The sequence below is a fragment of the Grammomys surdaster genome, unplaced genomic scaffold (genome assembly GCF_004785775.1).
Source record: "Grammomys surdaster isolate TR1022 unplaced genomic scaffold, NIH_TR_1.0 260, whole genome shotgun sequence".
Classification (NCBI taxonomy): Eukaryota; Metazoa; Chordata; class Mammalia; order Rodentia; family Muridae; genus Grammomys; species Grammomys surdaster.
In genome coordinates this window covers 525,169-547,304 of record NW_021604701.1, presented here as the reverse complement: position 1 = coordinate 547,304, position 22,136 = coordinate 525,169, and positions in this window count along the sequence as shown.

Here is a 22,136-nt window from a genome sequence, read left to right as displayed (position 1 = left end):
AGACCCACCAAGGAAAAGGAGATTGAGCTTCGTTTTAAAAGACAGAAATCAAAAAAAGAGTTGGCTTTTGATTTTGACTTTCATGTCCTCATACCAACTGACAAGGCACAAATTCTTCTCAACACTTGAAATTTAGAGTAGCTATAGAAAAATGGAATACACACACACACACACACAGAGAGAGAGAGAGAGAGAGAGAGAGAGAGAGAGAGAGAGAGAGAGAGAGAGAGAGAGAGAGAAAGTTATTTAGTTTGGCGTTTGGTAATTGATAGACTAAAAGACCAAGTGTAACCTGACGATCGTTTCTCATTGTACACACATTTTACATAAGTTAATAGCCAGGATTTTTGGTACGTGCCTACAATCCTAGAACGTGGGAGGCTGAGACAGAAAGATCTCAAGTTCAAGGGCAGCCTCGACTACATAGTGACAGTCAATGTCCCCCAACCCTCAAATGAATATCTGAAATGTAACTCAGCGGTAGACGGTATGCCTCGCAAGTTGGATTTAATCCCCAGCCCCAAAATAATTGGGTTGCCAATGTATTTGTTTTATTTTTCTTTTTTGAGTCACTCTGTAGCCCAGGTTGACCCTGGATTCATATCATCCCTTCTGCTTGAGTCTCCTGAGTGCTGGGATTACAGACTCAAGCCAACGTACCAGGCTACCAATGCAGTTTTTTTGTTGTTTTTTTTTGTTTTTGTTTTGTGTTGTTTTGTTTTTTTAATATAATGTGGCTGTAATGGTAGCTTCAGCTGGAACTGAAGAGTGCTGCCCCCTTCTGGGTGGGCAGGCTGGACTATAAGCGAGCAAGGTATGCTCTGAGGGAGGAGAAGCAGTGACAACATGCTTGAAGTTGTTTGGATAATAAGTAATAGGGCTTTGATTGGGGAAGTGCCAGGGCGTGGAGGAAGGAAGGGATAGACCATTTAGGAGACCACATCGACTGGTCTTGGTGGCTCCTCGGAGTAGCAGGGGACATCTGTGCACCTTGGCACATGGATACTCCCTGTGGTCCCAGCCACAAATTAGCTGTTGTGTTTTCAGGGTTCTGTGACACTGACAACACTTACCCATCCATTAACTCACCAAAGATCACATCTACTGTCTAGACAGCAGGCTCTTGTTATACACATTAGACACAGGCAGAGGGAAACCCAGTCTTCACACCTACCCTGTGAAGTCCATACCCAGACACACCTCAGATAATCTTTGGCTAACATAATACTTTATGCCTTAGTCTACATCCTTACCACGGGAGGTAACTGAAGCCCATCATATCAAGATGGTTTCCCCAGGATCTCATAGATATAATAAGTGGCAGAGTAAGGATTTGAACCTGTGAAGGGTGCTGCAGAGCAAAGGGGTTTGCCGGACACACAGTCCCTATTGGCTACTCTATGCCAACTGTAGCAGGCTAGCAGCATGTGCAGGTCACACACTGCTTCTACACCCAAACTCCTGAGTCTGCGGGTGGCCCTGCAAGTTCAGGGGATCTCCCTAGAAACAGGAACGGAGGGAAACCACACTGAGCATAAGTCACCAGCAGTGCAGGCCATGAAGCAGCCAGTTTGGTCATATGGCATCTCACTCTTACCCTGAATCAGCCCTTCCAGTAGCTTTCAGTTATGCTAGGCATCTAAGGTCCTGACCAATGGTCTACACGACCTCACGACAATGTGGCTCTTGCCTACTTCTGCAGTACTTTTTAAAACTATATGCCCTCTCAGTCATGTTCCAAAGATACATTGACCCTTACAGTCATTCTTTCCCACTCTGCAGCCTTTGTACTTGCTGTTTCCCTAGCCAGCCATGCTATTTTTACCTCTTTTGTGCGGCTGCTTTCTTGTTGTGCTACATATTTCTTTTGCTTAACTATGAACCCCATCTCCTTCACTGTTGCATCTCCCAGTGTCTATGTGACCAATGCACAGAAGGAATTCCGTAAGTACTTGTTGAATGAGTGGACTTATTATCGCCACACCAACTGTGTGTTAGGCCCTTTACAAATATTCTTTTAATGTTTGAAAACATCCCTGTAAGTCAGCTGTGATTATCTCCATTATGTAGATGGACCACTGAGAGGTGGTATGACTTAGGCTGGCTCCCCTATAACACACCCCTCCAAAGTGAGCATTCAAAAGGTGTCTTTTAAAAAAACACATTTTTTCCAATTTTTTCATTTTATGTGTATGAAGAAGGTATCAGATCCCTGGAACTGAAATTACAGAAAGTTGTAAGCCACCATGTGGGTGCTGGGGACTGAAGCCAGGTCTTCTGAAACAAATGCTTTTAACTGCTGAGCCACCTCTCAAGCCCCATTACGTGGAATCTTAATTGACAATATTACGGGCTCTTTCTTCCCCATACCATGTCAGTTGACTGACTTGAACTTCCTCAGGAAGGAACTGAAGCAGTTCTGGCGGTCACTAGCCAAAGTTGTTTAACCACCCTGGTTGTACGATGTTTTCATTCTTGTTAATAAAGGCCCCAGAATAACCTCATAAAGCAAAACAGAATTCCCAACCCACTCAAGTGAAAAGTAGCCCCACTCCAGTGGGAAATGTAGCTGAAACCCACAGGACTGAGCATCCTCTGGAGGATGCCAGGAATAGACTTCCTGATGGCCCTGAAATGTTTCTCTTCCAACTTCTAATTTGCCTAGCTCCTTGCACCTCAAAGTAAGATATGACAACTTGGGAGGACATGCAGAATGCAGAACTTCTGTGTGCCCTGCCCTCGTCCTATCTACTGAACCCCACTTTTCAGTGACATCCCTGGGGATTTGGGGGTTCCTAAGCACAAAAATGTCTTGGGACACAGTATCCTAGGGCAGCCCCTAAGTATTGGACTTGGACTCCCCAAGGGCAGGGAGGAATCTCGACACTGCCTGCCCAAGACCTCTGTGCAGGCCTATCCCAACTAATATTGCTTGCTGAATCTGGCCACCCATAGTCAGCCACAGATAGAAAAATTTACTATGTGCACTTTGCAGCTCTGCCCCTTTCTGTCACCCCTCTTGGCCTGTGGTTCCCATGAGGGAGGGCCAGCAATGTGGTGCTTATATATGTATCAACACCATTGTTTTCCTTGTGGCCTCAGCTTACCCGACCCTATGCCACTTCTCAATGTCCCTGAAAATTCCAGTCCTTCCCAAGGTGCAGAAGGTGTTGCCAAGTGCTGGCTACCAAGCCCTCAGTGCACACAGCACCAAAATAAACCCCCGTTGATATGGAAACGGGTCAAATTATTTTAAGAAAAAAATTGCTCCTTCATTAAGTCGTGTTGTTATAGAAACCAGAATTAGGAAAGTAACTTGGCCATGGAGGTTAAGTGCAATGTTTGGGGACAGGGACTTTTCCAAATAGTGGAAAATAATTTGTGAACACGTTTGTCTCTATGCCAGGAATGAGGGTAAAGGTCAGTTTAGGATCCCATTGCCCCATCTGGAGCTAACTGAAGGGGTATCCAGCACCACCCAGTATGCAAATTAGCACCCTTTACTCAGCAGCAAACTGAGTGTCCCAACTTCCTGGAATTAGAAGGCAGCTAGGAACTGTAAAAATGGCTCAGTGGTTAAGAGCACTGGCTGACCTTCCAGAGCTCCTGAGTTCAATTCCCAGCAACCATATGATGGCTCATGACCATCTATAATGGGGCCTGTTGCCCTCTTCTGGTGTGTCTGAAGACAGCTACCGTGTATTTACATAAATAAATAAATAAATAAATAAATAAATCTTTTTTTAAAAGCACTTTAAAAAAAGACAACTAGACCTGAAAAAATTATCAATACCTGGTTTCATTCTTTTTTTTTTTTTAAGACAAGATCTCATTTTGTAGCTTTAGCCAGCCTTAAGCTCACTTTGTAAACCAGGCTAGCCTCAAACTCAGAGATCCACCTGCCTCTGCCTCCTAAGAGCTAGAAAAATGTATGTGCTGTCACACTGACTATAAATGTAATTTCAAAAAACATTTCTGGAAGAAATCCTAACTGATCCTAGTGTAGTGACGCATGGCCACAATCCCAGCACTCAGGAGGCCAAGGCAGAAGGATCAGAACTTGTAGGCTAGCCTGGGCTACAGAGTGAGCCCTGTCTTGGTCTCAAATATAGTGTTTTAAAATAACTGGGGATAAAGTTTGGTGTTGGGGTGCTTACCTAGTACGTGCAAGGCCCTGGGTTCTAAAGTTGAAGCCTTATCTGTTTTTTCACAAGGCTTTTAAGCTTGTTATATAGCTATACCTGGTTTTTAGTCATATATATATATATATGACTAAAAGATTCTCAAGGAGCTTTAAAAATTGCACATATTAATGTTTCCATCCATGAATGTATATATCAGATAATGTTTAAGTCAGGTTAACAGTCAGCTCTTCAACTGCATATCTTGTAATTGTATCTGCCTTTGCAGAGCGGGTTGGGAAATTAACTTCTGGAGGGACCTGAATTTCAACATGGATCTATTGTTTACCAACTGTGACCTGCGCAATTTATAGTCTCTCTCAGTCTCATTTTCACAGTGAAAATGTGTTGTGGGAATTAGAGATAATGTATGCACAGGGCTTGTCTGGTACCTGACATATAATAGAGACCCAATAAACGCTTTTGGAGGCTTGCCTGGGGAGCTTTTTAAAACAGTTCATGTTGAGCACAACTCAGAGCAAATAAGTCAAATGTGAAGCTCTGAATTGGTATTTGGATGTCCCTGGATGGTTCTAAAGTTCAAGCAGGGTTGGGAACCCATACCTTCAGGCAGGTGTATGCCTACCCTGGGCTCCTATTTGGGCAGAAAGATAAACATGCTTATAGAGAAAACAGTACTGTACTCAAGTATATGAAAGCCAACACTCCGGTGTCTACCTGTGGATCAGACTGTGGCGTTCCAGAAAGGATAATTATGGCCCCTCCCCTCGGGAGGGTCTTAAGCAGTAGAAAGACAAGTGTTAGCAAGCAACCACAGTATTTATAGCCAAGGCTCCATGTGGCCCGGGTGCTGGGTGTGTGAGAGGGACGCCAAGTAGTAAACTCCATGAAAAGCTAGATGTAAGAATTACAGGACTAAGCATGGCGGTACACACCTGTCATCTCAGTGCTAGGGAGGCTGAAGGCAAGAAGATGAAGGGACTGAAGGCCAGTCTGGGCTATATAGCAAGACCCTTTCTGGGGAAAAGTGAGAAAAAAGGAAAAATTGTAGGAGTCATTTCATTTTAGTGGCAGGTAAGGGCTGCAGGGACTCTGAACAGTCATATTCTGTCTTCCTTAGACGACAGAGTGGGTATTTTCAAAAACACCTCAAGTGGAATTCATACACTTGTTCCTCCCACATGCATTTACTGAGCATCTCGTATGTGCCTCAGACTCTGCCTATGCTGGAGACCAAGACAGATGAGGCCCCCAGCCTGGTTTCGCCAGCAGTTTAATAATGAAATCAATAAATGAGAAAAGTTTGAAATGGTGGCAAGTACTGTGAAGAAAAGCAGAGTGATACAGCGAGAGCCATTAGGATGAGGACACCATAGCACAAAATCACAGAAGCCTTCCTCAGGGGATCTCTGAGCACATTCAAGTGGTGTTTCTGGCAGAGTGAATAGCGATTGCAGAAAGATTTTAACAGTGGAGATTGGCCTGGCGTATTTGAGGAGCAGTAAGAAGGCCTCTGTGATGAGAAAGCTATAAGGAAAGAGAGTGATGAGCAGTGGGGCCAGACTGGAGGCAGGGAGCAGAGGCCAGCTAGCTCAGACCCTGGCTCATGCTAAGAACCTGCACTTTAGTATATATGGTGAGAAAAAGTGGGGAGAGCAATGGAATGTGATTTGCCTTTTTTCTTTAAATAGATTTCACTTGCCATATAAGGAACCTATCTAAAGCATAAAATCCAACGGTCTTAGCATAGTATTCCCAGGTATGTGTGACTACCACCGCATTTGAGACAAGAACTTTTTATTATCCCCAAAAGAACACACTTCACCCACAAGCGGTCACTTTTTCTCCTTCTGCCATCCATCCTTATTGTAAGGCAATCATCTATCTGTTTTCAAGCTCTATGGATTTGCCTCTTCTGGACACATCGTATAAACAGAATCATACAATGTGGGACCTTTTGCGACCGACTTCTGCTACTTAGCATGATGTTTTCAAGATTCTCACATGTTACGCCATAGTGCAGCAGTTGGTTCTTTTCATGGCCGAATAACGCCCAACTGTTCTTCTCTTACTACTATCATTTGATGAACATGTGGGTGGTGTGGTGTGTTCATTACTTTTCTGTTGCTATGATAAAACACCATGACCAAGGCAACTTATTGAGAAGGAAGGGTTTATTGGCTTACAGTTCCTGAGGGTTGAAGTGCAAGTTTTTTAAGTGGAAGAAGCAGGCATAGCATGTCTTTAAACTTGCAATCTTTAAACTCTCAAAGCCAGTGACATACTTCCTCTAGCAAGGCCACGCCTCCTAAACCTGTCAACTGTCATCAATTGGGGGCCAAACATTCAAATGCCTGAGACTATGGAGAAACATCTCTTTCACAGCGCCACAGGAGGTGTTAGCTCTCTGTTTAGTCATTTGAAAAGTTATGGGGCTGTTTGCCATAGTGGCTGCACCATTTTCCTCCCTGACATAGTTAACAGCAGTTTCCTGATGCTGTCCATCCTACTGGATCTGAAGTTGTTCCCATTGTTTTTTTAGTTTGTATTCCCTGTGCGTTTGGGCTTCTAGTCCTGTGTTTATTAGTCATTTGTAACAAGGTTTTGGCCGGGCGGTGGTGGCCCACACCTTTAATCCCAGAACATGGGAGGCAGAGGCAGGCGGATTTCTGAGTTCGAGGCCAGCCTGGTCTACCGAGTGAGTTCCAGGACAGCCAGGGCTACACAGAGAAACCCTGTTTCGATAGAAAAAAGAAAGAAAGAAAGAAACAAGGTTTCGCTTTGTAGCCCAGAGTGGGCCTGTACCCTGTATATACCCAGGCTGACCTCAAACTGAGCTTCCAGGCCCTGAAAGGCAAGCACTGGGATTGCAGATTTGCATCACCATGTCCAACTGTTATTTGCCTTTATTAGTTTTTAAATGTATGCTTATGGGTGTTTTGCCTGCCTCTATGTCTGAGTGCCACATGAATCCAATGCCAGAAGAGGCCAGAAGAGGACGTTGGATCTTCTGAACTGGAGTTAGAAATGGTTATGAGCCATCATGAGGATCCTTACAATAGAACCCACATCCTCTGGAAGTGCTCTTAACTATTGAAACATCTCTCCAGACCTTCCTTTTTATTATTGAGTTGTCAGAGTATACAATACTCTAGATACAAAATCCTTATCAAATACATGATTGGCAAGTATTTTCTTCATTTTTTAAATTAACCTTTTTCTTTTATTTGAATTAACCTTTTTTTCTTTTTCCCCTCTTTTTGTTATTTGAGAATTTCATACATGCATATAATACATTTTGATCGATTCCAGCCCTCACTTTCCCTCCAGTTCCTTCCCCACCTCCCCCACCACTATCTCTCCCATCTTTACATGCTCTTTTTGAAACCCACTGAGTCCACTTAGTTCAGTCAGTTTGACTGTGGACCTAGGACCATCCACTGCAGCATGGGCAGCCTATCAGGGACCTCATCTACAGTAAATTGACTGTGCCTCCAGTCACAGGCGTTAATTTCCTATAGCTCTCCAGCTAGAGGTGGGACCTCGTGAGCTCCTCCTCCCCCATCCATGCTGGAATTTTGGCTGCCTTGATCTTGTGCCAGAGCCCTTTCATTTTCTTGACGGTGACCTTCAAAATTCAAAAGTTTGTAGCCTCCATGAAGTCTAGTGCATCTATTGTTTCTTTGGTTGCGCATGTTTGCTTCTGGTGTCATGTCAAATGATCCACAGCCTCATTCCTAAGTGAATTGCAAGAAGAAAATTTCTTTGATTGTTGTGCAAGGAAAAGATAGGAGGCAGAGCTACAAGGGCTCAAGATAGGAGACAGGAGCAGAGAGGAGCACTTTGTCCACAGCTTTCTTACTCCTGAAAGAACTCCATGCATAGCTCTGATTCCTGGCTGAGGGCGGAGCACTGGTGATCTGGACCCAGGCACACTGCTGAGCTAGCCTCATTTTCTTGCAAGACTTTCATATACGTGTCACTTCCTTCTTTCCTGCTTTGAACCATGTTGGGCAACTCAGACATTTGAAGAGAAACAGGGCCAGGTCAGAAGGTAATCTGGGTGGTCTCCAGTGGTAGGGAGGAGCCTATGTAGTGTCCATTCAGCGTAGGACCTGAGAAAAACCCTTCTTCTGGACCTCAGTTTCCACATCTGATGTGTCAGGGAGCTGGATAAGGTTTCTGACAAGCTTCCGAGCCTTTGCTTCTCAGTTTTCACAAGGTAACTAAGCAATAAATATTTATCATGGTAGCAAGGGGGAGCCTACACTAACCACGGAGTAATGTTTACAGAATGATCGCATCTTTGTTTGACATAGGAAAAGCTCCAGAAAGATATACCCAAGGTATCGACAGTGCTTGCCTCTCATGTCAGATTAGGATTTTCCTCATTTGCTCTGTTTGCTTTGATCTCTAACAGTGATAAACTTGTTTTTTTTTTTTTTTGAAAGAAAAAGAAAAGCATGACAGATAAAAGTTGACAAATTTTTAAACAGAGAAGTTGTCTAGAAACTATTAGCAGACAAGGGAAATGGGAAGGACGTCTGTCAGCGGTAGAGACCTGCTCGGCCCACAAACCTCCCTCCATGCCAAGTCAGCTGTGCGGCTGACGTTAGTACAGGACAGCTGTCCAGGGGCCTCTTGGGATCCTCATCTGTGGAAAGTGGGTGGGCCAAGGAACTGCTGCAAACTCAGTGCTGTCAAAACAAACTCCCTCTCCAATGCCTTCTCAATCCGGGGGTGCTAAACTGGAAGCTCTGAGTTGCCCTAAATTGGGGATGAGGTCGCTGCTGGAGAAGGAAGTATGACATTAGGTAAAGCAGTCCTCAAAGCAGTCAGATAATAAAATGCCTTCTTTTGGCAACTCTCCTCTCAGGAGGGTAATTATTTATCCCTGAGGTGAGATCTGGGTGGCTCATCAAAGCACCCACTCACTACCTCACAGAGGTGAACTCCATGAAAGTAGATATTAGGAACTTCTTGGCTTGTTGCTTGCTTCCTTCCTTCCTTCCTTTCCCGCTTCCCTTCCTTTCTTTCTTATGCATATGTGTGGTGAGAATTGAACCTAAGTCCTCACACATATTAGACAATGCTACAAACACACCTAAGGGATTTCGTAAAGACCTCCCTTTTCAACAAGACTGTTTCCTTTGTGATGACAGCTTTTTTTTTCTTCCATGAACAAGCCTGAATTTCCTCAAGTTTGGGGGACAGAGGAAGCTGTAGGCAGTCCAGCTGAGTTAATCTTAAGTTAATCTTATTAGCCTGTGAGATCAATTGGCTGCAGGCACCAGGCAAGTGACAGCGCGGGCATTAATTCGGCAGCAGTTGGAACAGCCTCCCAGCCAGGGACTGATTTATCAATCCCTTTAATGGATGGGATCACATTTAGCTCATTGTGTCTGAGGCTGGCACGAGTAAGATGACCTCCTTGGGATATGGGTCTCGTGCAAGGATGAGGGAATGAGAGAAGAGGCTGGGTGGCAAGTCATGTCACCTTCCTGGCCACTCCTCTTTGGGTTCCAGGTATCTCTGAGCTATGTGTTACTGTCTCAAAGGCAGCATAGTGTATGACAGTGGTTATCAAAGCAGTCTTTGTGCCAACAGTATCAGCATCCCTAGAGAACCTGTTAGGCATGCAGATTTCTGGGTCCCATCCCTCATCATCAGCTCCAGTATCTGAAAGTGATGCTAAATAGTCTAGGTTTTTATTTCCCCAGAGAAACACAAACTCTGGTACCAGGCAGCCTGGGTTATATCTTATGACCTTGGACCTCTCAGTGTCTTTCAACTTCATCTGTAACATGAGGGAAATAATATCAGGAGATATATGTATATATACATATACATATATGTGTGTGTGTGTGTGTGTGTATGTATGTATATGTATACATATATGTATATTCCTTCAGCATGACAGCCATTCTGAGTGGATCATAAAGTCAATATGATTTGCTAAGTAAAATTCTCTCGTTGCTATGGTGGAACTTATGTATAAATGTGTGTGTAAATGGGCAAGGTGGACTTATTGAGTGCTTTCTTTCTACAGTCACAAGCTTTTGGAATATGGTTAGAGATAATATATCTTTAGAATCTAGTGAGTATACTCTGGTGAAGTAGAGAAGCATAGTACTTCGTGAATCAGTAATGAGTAGAGTGGAATTCAGGACTACTGTTGAAGACTTAGGGTGGGCCAACTGTTATTCATGGATCTCATCCCCACTAGGGGCTGTAGAGTGGGTCTGTGCTCCTCAGGTGACACTGCAGTCGAATTGAACTCAAGGTTGCAAAAGTTTAGAAGGGAAAAGATATGAACAAATGCCCGTTGCACCAGAGGAAGCTTAACCACAGTATTGAGAATGGCTGGCCCAGGGAGATCAGCTGGGGAATGGATATGAGGCTAGATGGTAGGCACAGCAGAGATGGAGAGAGTCCATCTAAGACGCAGGGAGGTCTTGGAAGCTGCTCAAGTTCATTGACTGCTGTGGAGATATCTGAATTACCTGATGAGACCCCCCAAGTAGATTTTAATTTTCAAAGGTATCCAGCTGGTCAGTGGTCTCTCTACTCATTGCCATCTGTATTCTGATTGGGCTGTGAAATCTGATATGGGGCTGGGAGAACTGATTGCAAGACCAAGTTCCAACTCAAGTGATTGAGGCAGGAGTATGGAAGTAGTGTGGGGCTTGAAGTTCCAACCACATATGCTACTTCCAGCCCCACCTGTCCCTTTTAAAAACTATGGTACCCAGAATCTATAATCTAGTAAGAGTTTAGCATGGTGCTTGCCTCTAAAGTGTATTTCTTTGCATCCCAATAGACATTTTCATTCTTGATGGGCCCAATGCCTAGGCGTGTATGGTCACTGCCTAGGCTTTACTGAGATGCACTAGGATTTTTGCAGTGTGTCACATCTTCCCATCTCGTCTTGATGCTTCAGTAGGGTACTGTGGTACACTTCGGCTTTGTAAGGCTTGTTGTTCTGTTGTGGGTTTTGTTTCTTTGTTTTGTTTCAGAACAGCTTCATTAAGACAAAACACGAGCCGGGCAGTGGTGGCGCACGCCTTTAATCCCAGCACTTGGGAGGCAGAGGCAGGTGGATTTCTGAGTTTGAGAGTTCGAGGCCAGCCTGGTCTATAGAGTGAGTTCCAGGACAGCCAGGGCTATACAGAGAAACCCTGTCTCGAAAAACAAACAAACAAAAAAGACAAAACACGAACACACGTAAAATCCACCCATTTCCGGTTGTGCAATTCAGCAGGTTTATACTACACTATAGTAACAGCAGAGAGTATGCAGCGACCACTATCATTATCAATTTTAGAGCATTACCCTAATGTTTCTATTATCGGTCACTCGCCATTTCCTCCTAAGCCTCACTCCAGCCTTAGGCAAGCAGTGATATAGTTTCTGATTTTACAAATTTACTTGTTCTGGATATCATAAAATGGGACCGTTCACTATGGGGCCTTTTGCATTCAAAATCTTTCACACAGCTTGATGTTTTCAAGGTCTATCCATACCATAGAGTGTGTCAGTACTTCTGTTTCACTGTATGATTGATTGGTTTATCTGGTTTATCTACTGGCCAGTTTGAACATTTGCATTGTTCCAGTACAGGACTAGGATAAATAGTTCAGCTATGAACAGTCATGTTTAAGTTTTTATGTGGACATATAGTTTCATTCTCTTGGGTATATTCCTAGTAGCAAAAAAATGTTACATCATGCAATAACTCGGTGTTTGACATTTTGGGAGATTTCAAGGCTATTTTCCAAAGTGGATTCATCAGCAGTCTACGAAGGGACTGTCTCTCCACCTCCTGACCAACATATATCTATCTTGTTTGGTGTTGTTGTTATAGCTATCCTAGTGGGTGTGAAGTAGTATTTTTTACTTCTGTTTCCTTGGTGATTAATTGTGTTTGACTATCTTCTTGTATGTCTATTGACTATTTGTGTATCTTTAAAGAAATACCTTTTAAGAGCCTTTGCCAATTTTTGATCTGGATTATCTATCTAATTGATTTATAAGAGATTCGTATACATTTTAGATACAAGTCTCTTATCAGATTCATGACTTGCAAATATGCTCTCACATTCTGTAGTGTGTCTTTTCACTTCCTGCCTGGAATTATTTGTAACAAAATGTTTTAAATTTTCATGAAGTCTAATTTGTTTGTATTTTTCTTTTATTGTCATATCTAAGAAGCCATGATCTAATCTAGTGTCTCAAAGATTTATACCCATGCTTCCCAATTTTTGTAATTCTAGCTGCTACGTATGTCTTTGATATACTTGGGTTTGCTTTTGTGTGCACATAAGAATGGGTTTCAGTTCCATTTTTTCGCATTTACCTAATCAGTTGCCCTAATACTACTTTTGTTGAAAAGCTAGTTTCTCCTTGGATGGAATTGGCACCTATATCAGAGGTCAGCTGGTTAGGCTTGTCTGGACTCTCAGTTCTATTCTATTGCGTTATACATTTGACTTTGAGTTTGTTAATTAAAGTTTTAATTATCGGGCTGGAGAGATGGCTCAGCGGTTAACAGCACTGGGTGCTCTTCCAGAGGTCCTGAGTTCAATTCCCAGCAACCACATGGTGGTGGCTCACAACTATCTGGAATGGGATCTGATGCCCTCTTCTGGTGTGTCTGAAGATAGCTACAGTGTACTCATATAAATAAACGTATTTTAAAAATTAATTATCAAAAACTTGTATAAAGCTTTGAAATCAGCATGTGAGTCCTCCAACTTTGTTTTTTTTTTTTTTTAAGATTTAGCAATTTTGGGCCATCTGAATTTTCATATAGACTCAGGGTCCCTATGTCAGTTTCTACAAAGAAAGTGAAAGTGTAATAAGAATTGTGTTGTATCTGTATAGCAATATATGGTAGTATTTTAATAATACTAATTATTCTAATCCATAAAATGGAATATCTTTCTTCTTGCTCTCATTGTTAACTTTTTCATGTTTTGTAGCTTTCAATATACAAATTTTATAGCTCTTTGTTAAATTTGTTCCTGTGTGTTTTATTCTTTTTGGAGAGGAAGTTCTGGTACTTCAGATTGAACGTAGGGTCTTCTGCATACCGATGAAGCACCCTACTGCTGATTATTATACTCAGCCCTCCTTTTCATTTTAATTATTTGAGGTGTTGTTTTATAAGACATTATCTCACTATGTAGCCTTGGCCGGCCTGGAGCTTGCTCTGTACACTAGGCTGGACTTGAACTTGTAGAGATCCAGCTTCCTCTGCCTCCCAGTGCTGGGATTAAAGGCATGTGCCACCATGCCTGGCTATAAATTTATTTTTAAAAGGAATAAACCCTGGTGGTTCCAGGTTCTCCATCTTAACACCCCATCCCAAAGTGTGTGTGTGTGTGTGTGTGTGTGTGTGTGTGTGTGTGTGTTTACTTAGAGAGAGACACAGGGTAGGTAGGTAGGTAGGTACATACATATTGTGGTGCACATATGGAGTTCAGAGGACAACTTTTGGGAGTCATCGCCTTGTTGAGGTGTTCCCATTGTTGTTTCTGTTGCTGAGCAGTGAATTCCTGGATAGCTGGCTCAGATTTCTAGATGATTCTCTAGGCTCTGCCTCACATATCTCCATAGGAATAGTGACATTATAGATGCTCACCACATCTGCTTGCTGTATGTATGTATGTATGTATGTATGTATGTATGTATGTATGTGTTTCGGATTTTTGAGACAGAATTGCTCTGTATAGCACTGGCTATCCTGGAACTGTCTGTAGACCAGCCTGGCCTAGAATTCACAGAAACCCACCCGCCTCTGCCTTCCAAGTACTAGGATTAAAGGCGTGCACCCCTACAACCTACCCCCACCACACCTACTTTTTACTTATATTCCAGACATGGAAGTCAGGTCATCGGGTAATGTTTTTTCACATTGTTTTATTATTTTTATGATATTGTAAATAGAATTGGTGTCTCTTTTTCTATTAGTGTTCAGCATTGGATAGCAAATGAACCTTATATATGCCAGGCTGGAGCTCTTCCATTCAGCTACAGGACTAACTCTCTTTTTTATTTGGAGATGTGGTCTCACAATGTTGCCCAAGCTGACCACAAATTTTATACCATTCTATTCATGCCTTTTAAATAGCTGGGATTATAGACTTGCACTATCTATTATTCTTGAATATTTTATTTCATTTCAGAATTTTATTAAAAGCCTTTAATGATACATTTTTTTATGATTCATATCAACCACATTATTTCTAATAGATTTCTAATGGAGTTCCTAGAATCTTTCATGTATGAGATCATGTGGTCCTTGAAATAAAATTTACTTCTTCCTTTCCAAACTGTAGGTATTTGATTTAATTTTTATTTAATCATTCTGATTATAACCTGTATGTATTAGCTAGTTTTCTGACGTTGTGATAAAATAATCATGATAAAATCAACTTAAGAAGGAAAGGATTTATTTTAGCTTACAGTTCTAGAGGGATAAAGTCCATCATAGTGAGGAAGGCATGGTAGAAGCAGTAAGCAGAGAGATCACATTTTATAGCAGACTTTCTCAGACTAGCGAGTGATATAAATAATGATACTGAGTCTTTTTAATATTTTAAAGCTTAAGCCTTTGCTGGACAATCTCCCAACTACTCTATCTCGTCTAATTCTATTCTCTGGCCTGGCCATGTAGTCGGGTCCACCTCTCTGCTCCACTCTGGTCCATCCATCCACACCAAGTCCGCTGGCAAATCGCTCTTGTCTGATTTTTCTCCCAGCATCCCTTTCTCTGCCCATAAGATCCACCCTCCACTTCCTCCTCAGCTATTGGCTGTCAGATCTTTATTACAGCCAATCAGATACAATTCTAGATTACTTTAGGCAGGTGAGGAGGAATGTGTATTTACAAAATATGAGACGGTTGAGGAGCTATAGAAGTAACAATACCAAGATCCTGCCAGCATTTAGCTCTCTGCCAGTACAGAATTAACAATGAAATATACAGAGGCACACCTTCACACAATGTACTCCAACAACATTTCATCTGGGTAAAGGAAGCAGACAACTGGAACAGAACGTGGGGTTAGGTCATAAACCCCTCAAAGCCCATCCCCAGTGAGGCACGTCCTCCAGCAAAGCTCCATCTCCAAAAGGTTCCATAACTTCCACCAATCAGCATCGCCAGCTGGGGATCAAGTGTTCATCTATGTGAGCCTGTGGAGAAGAATTTCTCATTCAAACCACCACATTCCAGTATAATGTTGAATGGAAATAGAAAAGAGCAGACTCCGCTCTTATTTCTGATCTTAGGGAGAATGTACCCAGCGTTTTCACACATTAAGTGTCGTGTTATTGTGAGTTTCTCTTACATGTTTTTTTTTCTATTCTTAGTTTGTTTGCATACGTTTAACATGAAAGGATACTGAATATTTTTATATTAAATCCTTTTTGTGCTAAGATTGATCATGGTTTTGTTTTTCATTATATCAGTATGACTTGCTACATTGATTTTCAAATGTTAAGACAATCTCGCATTCCTAGGATAAATTCTACTTGGTAGTGGCACATGATTACTTTTATATTACTGGATTTGGTGTGCTAATATTGTGTTGAGAATTTTGACATGTGTATTGATCAGAAATGATGGTCTCTATTTGTGTTGTTTGTTGTCAGTGTTAGTGTAATAGTACTGGCCTGATTCAGTGAGCTGAAAACTGTTACAATCTCATCAATATTGAATGAGTTTATAAACTCATTGAATGATTTTTTTAAAGAATTAGTGTTACTTTTTTGTTAAATATTTGGTAAACTTCACCAGTGTAGTGTTTCTGGCTTTTTCTCTTTAAAAAAATCCCATTGTATATATACTATATTTTATTTACCCATTCAATTTTTTAAAGACCTATTCATTTGTATTTTATGTGTATGAATGTTTTGTCTGCATCAAAATCTGTACCACATGCATGCAATGTTCATGAAAGCCAGAAGGGGGCGTCAGACTCCCTGAACATAAGCTCCCATGTGGGTGCTGCTACTGGATCCTACAGGATCACACCTCTTAATCTTTTCAAACAATTCTACTCCTGATGACTAAGCACTCAAATATATGAGCCTATGGGAGTCATTCATGTTTGAACCACCACAGTATGCAGAGGTCAGAGAATGATTTTCAGTCAGTTCTCTCCTTGCATGGGATCCAGGGATTGAACTCAGGTCATCAGGTTTGCACAGCAAGCACTTTTATCTGCTAGACCATCTTGCTGGCCTCATCGTGAGTCATTTTTGACAGTTTGTGTCTTTCTAGGAATTTAGTCATTTCATCTAGGTTGTCTTTTTGGTTTACAAATATTCACAGTAACTTTCTTTCGGATTCTTTTGCTTCTGTATGGTCAATTATAATGTCCCGGTGTTTACTTCTGAGGTTTAGTCAGTGAGAGCCTTCTGTCTTTCTTTCTTGGTTAATCTAACCAAAAAAAAAAAAAATTGTTGAAATTCCATTTGGCCTCCTTCTGTCTGTGTTTGGACATCTAAGAATGCCTATGAATGTCCTTTACAGGCAGGAACCTAAGTCTCCTCTGTGTGTAGCTTTCAGCCAGAGTCCCAGAGCATAAATTTCTGTTCCTTGTGCCAACTGAGGCAAATTTATTTTGAACCAGTGTCTTTAGTAACCAGTGACTGTGGTGCACAGGACTGTCACGGTCCTACCTCTCGCTGTGGGAATTAAGCTGCAGCTTTTTAGTACATGGCCCTCAGCCAAAGTGGCTCATTTCGGTGTAAGTATGAGGGCCTGGAACAGAGCCGAAAGCATCAGGTTCTGACCAGCAGGGACCCTCAAGCAAAGCATTGTGGATAGGCCCGGGGCTCAATCTTCTTGAGCATTGTCTACATTGAGCCCTGAATGGGAACAGAAGCGAGGAAGGCTTCCTACCATTCTGACCATATGCCTCCCTTGGTCCCAGTGCCCAGAACTGTGCTGTCCTGGTTGGCAGGGACTCAGATGACAGGTGGGAGACTCAGGAAGGCAGGAAAAGGCAGTTGAGATGTGGGGCAATGGCTGATTCTGACTGATGATCTAAGGTGATTGACCCAGTTGGTACCTTTTTCCCTTTTCTCTGCGTGCCCCAAGCCTAACTCAGGTCCTGTGGTTAAAAACTCTAATAATTCATTTATTGTTAGAGTCAATAAAATGTCTACTTCTAGATTATTTCCAGACTAATGAGACCTGTGTCTCCTGCAAGCAGGTCTCAATTTTAAAACAGAGCAAACCTCACCAACATTTCTTTAATGAGAAAATGAGAAAAAAAAAAGAGTTAACTCTCTGGAATGGGTGTGTGGTGAACAAGAAACCTAAACCAACTGTGACAGTTTCAGCCCCACCCTGGGCTGCTGACTCAGGACCAAGAGGAAGAGGGAGCTGCCAGACTTCATAATTTCTGTAAACAGTTCTTGAAAAAGAAACCACACACTTGTCCCTCTGCCAGCCCGCAGCTTGTCCCCACAGCTGACAGGGCAGTCATTGTCTTTTCTCTGATGCCCTCTGGCAGGGCTCCTTAATTTGAACTCCATGGATCTCTAGCAGGTCTACAGCTAGAACTTAGATCTGAGAACTTGGAGAGGGTAGAAAAACAATTTGGTCTTTTTTTCCATTAACCATGAACAGAATTTTAGCATTTCCTTGAAGTACGAATGTAGGCAACAAATCCCAATAACATTAGGGGTTTTTCTCACCAAGAGAAATCACAGCTATTTCCATATCATGTTACAGTTGTTACATCTCAGGCATCACCAGACTCTAATTTCTAGACTTGCCATTAGGCCTTGTGGTTTAATCTATTATTAGTGATAGAACTGGACCACAAAGTGATAAAAAAAAAAAGTATGACAATTTCATAGGATTGATTTCCTTTGTCATACTGTGTATCATATTTTATGCACGTAAGGCAAGGAAGAATGTATCTTTAAAAAATGTTATTTTGAGATAGGATACAGGTTTCCTAAACTGCCAGAGGAGTTCACACATGACTTGTCAAAGACTAATATCCTGCCTGAGGTCTTAGACTACTTTTGCTCTTTGGGCCCTGTTTTGTTGTTTGTGTGCTTTTGTCTGTGGAGATGAGTGGGAGGTCTCACTATGTAGTTAAGGCTGGCCTTCAAGTCGAGGTCCTCCTGCGTCAGTTTACCAGGTTCTTAGATTAAAGACATGAGCCACCATGCCTGGGTCCTGGTTATGTGTCATTCTTTTGGTGTTTTGTTTTGTTTTGGAGACATGGTCTTACTAGGTAGCCAAATAGGGCCTATAGCTTGTCATCTGTCTGCCTCAGTTCTGGGATTACAGGTGTGTGTCACCATGCTTACATCTCCTGGGCTTCGTTTCTGAACCATAAAACTTTGCCTGTCTGTATGCTAGTATTACGACATTTGCCAGCTTCACCTCTGTGCTGCCTGTCTTAATCTACCAAAGTAGGGCTAGTGGCACTGCTCCTAGGAACGTTGTGACAATTAATACGTGGAAAGCATTTGGGCTTGAACTCACAGTCGCTGTAGCTAGCTAAGTGTTGGCTATGATCATTGTGGCTGGTTCATCTCAGTGAGCTCATTCAGATGCTCTACTATAGCCTCCATTTTTAGAAGAAGGAAATTAAATTACAGAGAAACACAGTGATCAAGGCAAGGGCACGCATCACAAGAATGGCAGAATCCAAGTTCAAGGCCACTTCTGTGTAAACCTTAAGGCCAGTAGAAGTCACTCTTCACAACAGAGAGGAGGTCAGTGCCCTCAGAGAGATGATGGACATTACCTAAGAGCTAAAGAGGGAACAACTAGCTTCTTGGCAGTCTGAATGAGCTAGGCTTTGCCTCCTGTCCTCAGCACACCAATTAAAGAGAGAACAATGAAAACTAGATAAAAGTGGTTTTCCATGTGGCCACATTGAGAAGAGATCCAGTAACTCCCAACTCTGTATTTAGGGCTACGGATGTGGGAACTAATCACTGAACCATTATTAGTCTGGGTTCTGTTCTGTCCCTCAGGTTGGTCTGATAAGTTGTCAGAACTCTCCCTGGAAGACAAGTTCCTCCTCTGGCTGACACCAAGGTTCCAGCCTCTCCCTTCTGCCAGCATGCAATTCCTGGGAAATTTTTAGTTCTTTGGGTTCCCTTGTTTCAGAAGTCCGTTAGCAGAAGGGAGTACCACGAGTCTGTCATTAGAATGTCCCCTCTCCTGCTTAGATGGCTGCAACCCCTATTGCTTCCCTTCTTGCTTTGTTGTGGGGGCCTCCTAGCTCCATATGCACAACACCAGCCAGGTCTAAGACGTCAGTCCTTCTAAGGGCTACTACTCATGCAGCATCCATATTCCATGGGGAAAGTTCACGTCCTCACAGTGCACAGATCCTGCAGGAATGAGCTCATGGTGCAACCCGGAACACCCTTGTTCTAGCCTTATGGTTCACTGGGGCCAGGAGTACAGGGCAAGGAGGAGCTTCGAAGGGCAGGGCTGTTTGGGAGCAGAGGTGGTTTCATGAGGGAAATGATCTTGGAGCTGAGCAGATTGCCAGTAGACCGGAGCCAAGAGTGTGAATTCTGCCTCTTTTCCCTTTTCCTTTTCCCAACTCCCCCTTCCCCTTCCCCCCTTCCCCGCTTTCCTTTCCTTCCCTCCCTCTTCAGAAGGTTCTCATTATAGTGTGAAGATTGGTCTTGAGCTCCTGGGCTCAAACAATCTGACAGCCTCCACCTCCCAAATAATTAAGACTGTGGGGTCATGCCATTGCATCCTGCATGTTGTGAGTTTTTAAGACAGATGGATGAGATGTTCAAAGGCCTAGAAGCATGGAAAGGGTGTGGTATGTAAGGAGAAGGAAGTGATTCAACATGTCTGGAGATTGGACAGGCTAGAAAAAGAAAGGAATGTAATGGGCATGCCTACCTTTTGACCAGATAAAGAAGAATGTCAGAATCAGGTCCAGGACTCTTCCTCTCCAGGAGAACAATAAGATTCGTAAGTTCAGAGCAGTGTGTGTGTCCATGCACACGTGCATACAAACACACTCTGTAATACCATACATAGAAAGTGGGTTGATTAGTTGCAGAAGATAGTAGAGGTTAGACCAGCAAGGAACTATAGCAATCTACAGTCTAGGGAAGAAGCTGAACTGAGGGGCTACAGTCTAGGGGAGAGCCTGAACTAAGGGGCTAGCGAGTCTGGACTGGCTAGATTGTCTGCCCTGTTTCATACCTCAGCCAGGTTTCATTCATGTGCGGTAAGTGGGAAGTCAGGAATTGCAGGGGAATTGGCCCTCCTTGTTTCAGCTGTGTGTGGGTCCTGTGGGATAAGCTCCTCCCCCAAGCCATAGCCAGCACATCACACATTTCATTTTAACCTTTCTCACATTAACATCAGGAGGGAGGCTCATGTCCCAGTCCGCACCCTACCCCCATCCCCCATTAGGAGGGCTGCTGAGGTAAGGGGCCCCTATTCCATATCTGCATGTGACAGGCAGGAAGGGACGGGGGTTGCAGGGAGCAAGTCAGGGCCTGCTCACTGTCAAAGGAAATATCCACCCCTTTAAGCCTTTAAGAAACTGTTTTCTTCCAAGTAGATCCCCCTGTTACCAAGGCAACTTGAGAACTCTGGGCTTTGTGTTTCTGCCCAGGGTCCCTGGAGAGAGATAGCCTGCTGAGCTTTCCCTAGTCTGGGCAAGATGCAGGATGCACTAAGTGGAGGTCCTTGTGTAGGGGTAGTCTCTCACCTCATTCCTTAGGTGCTTTTCCCCAGGAGGAGCCCTCATTACCTCTTCCTGAGCCCCATAATCCAGTTTTGACCATGGAGGGCACAGTCTGCACATCAATAGGTCCAACTTCTTCAAGACGAATGTCTGCACCCACCTATGGACTATCAATCTTAGAATCTGAGGCAGGTGTCATGGAGGGGTCTGCTTACACCAGACCATGGTATATGCTGGGCAGTCATCGTTACATAGCTTTCTCAATTGTTTATTATATATTAGCACTGTCTCTCTGGCCTGGTGCCTGCTTTGGGATCTGTATGTCCAAAGAGAGGACGGGGTTGATCACAGGCCTGGAAGCCCGCAGGGCTAGTGCACATTTCTTCCCTTTCCTCCTGTCCTTCACCTGCTCCCATTAGTTCTTATAAAAACTGACCCCAATTACCCCTGCCTGCAGCATCATGATGCTGCTGGCATCCCTCTGACCCTCTAAAACTCTAGAAGGCGATCCAGTGCTCACTGGGACAGCTCACAGCCTGTGCAGCCCTGTCCTTCCCCAGAACGGACAATCAGCCACATGCTCAGCACTGCCATTGGGCCAGCCTTGCTGGGTTTCTCTTCAAAAAACAACCACCATCAGTCTGGCTCCCTCAGAGCTCCCAGATACAGCCCACTTGACCCAGAGTTCCCCCATTGGACCCAAGATTCCTGAGATTTTGGGTTCCTCAGATCTAAAAGGGAGGAGAACAACATTGCCTGGCTGGATTATAGCACTGAAATGTTGGGTGAAATGGTTCTCCTCCCTTTTTTCCTCTCAAGTAACTAGGAGTGTTACTGTGAGGGTCCAGAGCAGGAAGGAATCAGGAGCCAGGCCTGCCTTGTTAGACAGTACAACCGATGGAGTGGGGGCAGAGAGGAGCTGTTCTGGGAGCTGACAACCAACAGCTACAGGACTGTAAAAAAGCCATTCACTGACACCTCTAGGGCAGTGGTTTCTAGGCCTGTATCCTTCTTTACCTTAAAGAGGGTGAGACTAATCAATAACCTGCTGCCCAGGATGTTTATCAGGATGAAGGATAATGGCAGATTCTCAGTGCCTAGCCCAGCACTCACAAGAAGGAAGACTCTCATGCTCTCATGTCTGAGAAGGCTAAGCAAGTCCCAGAATGGGGTGCAGTTCTTTCTGACGCCACACTAAGAAGCAGGGAGGTCTTGCTGACCCTACTTAGCCTGCTCTGGGAATTTGGTTCCAGCTAGTTCACTGGAGTCCCATAGCACCATCTAG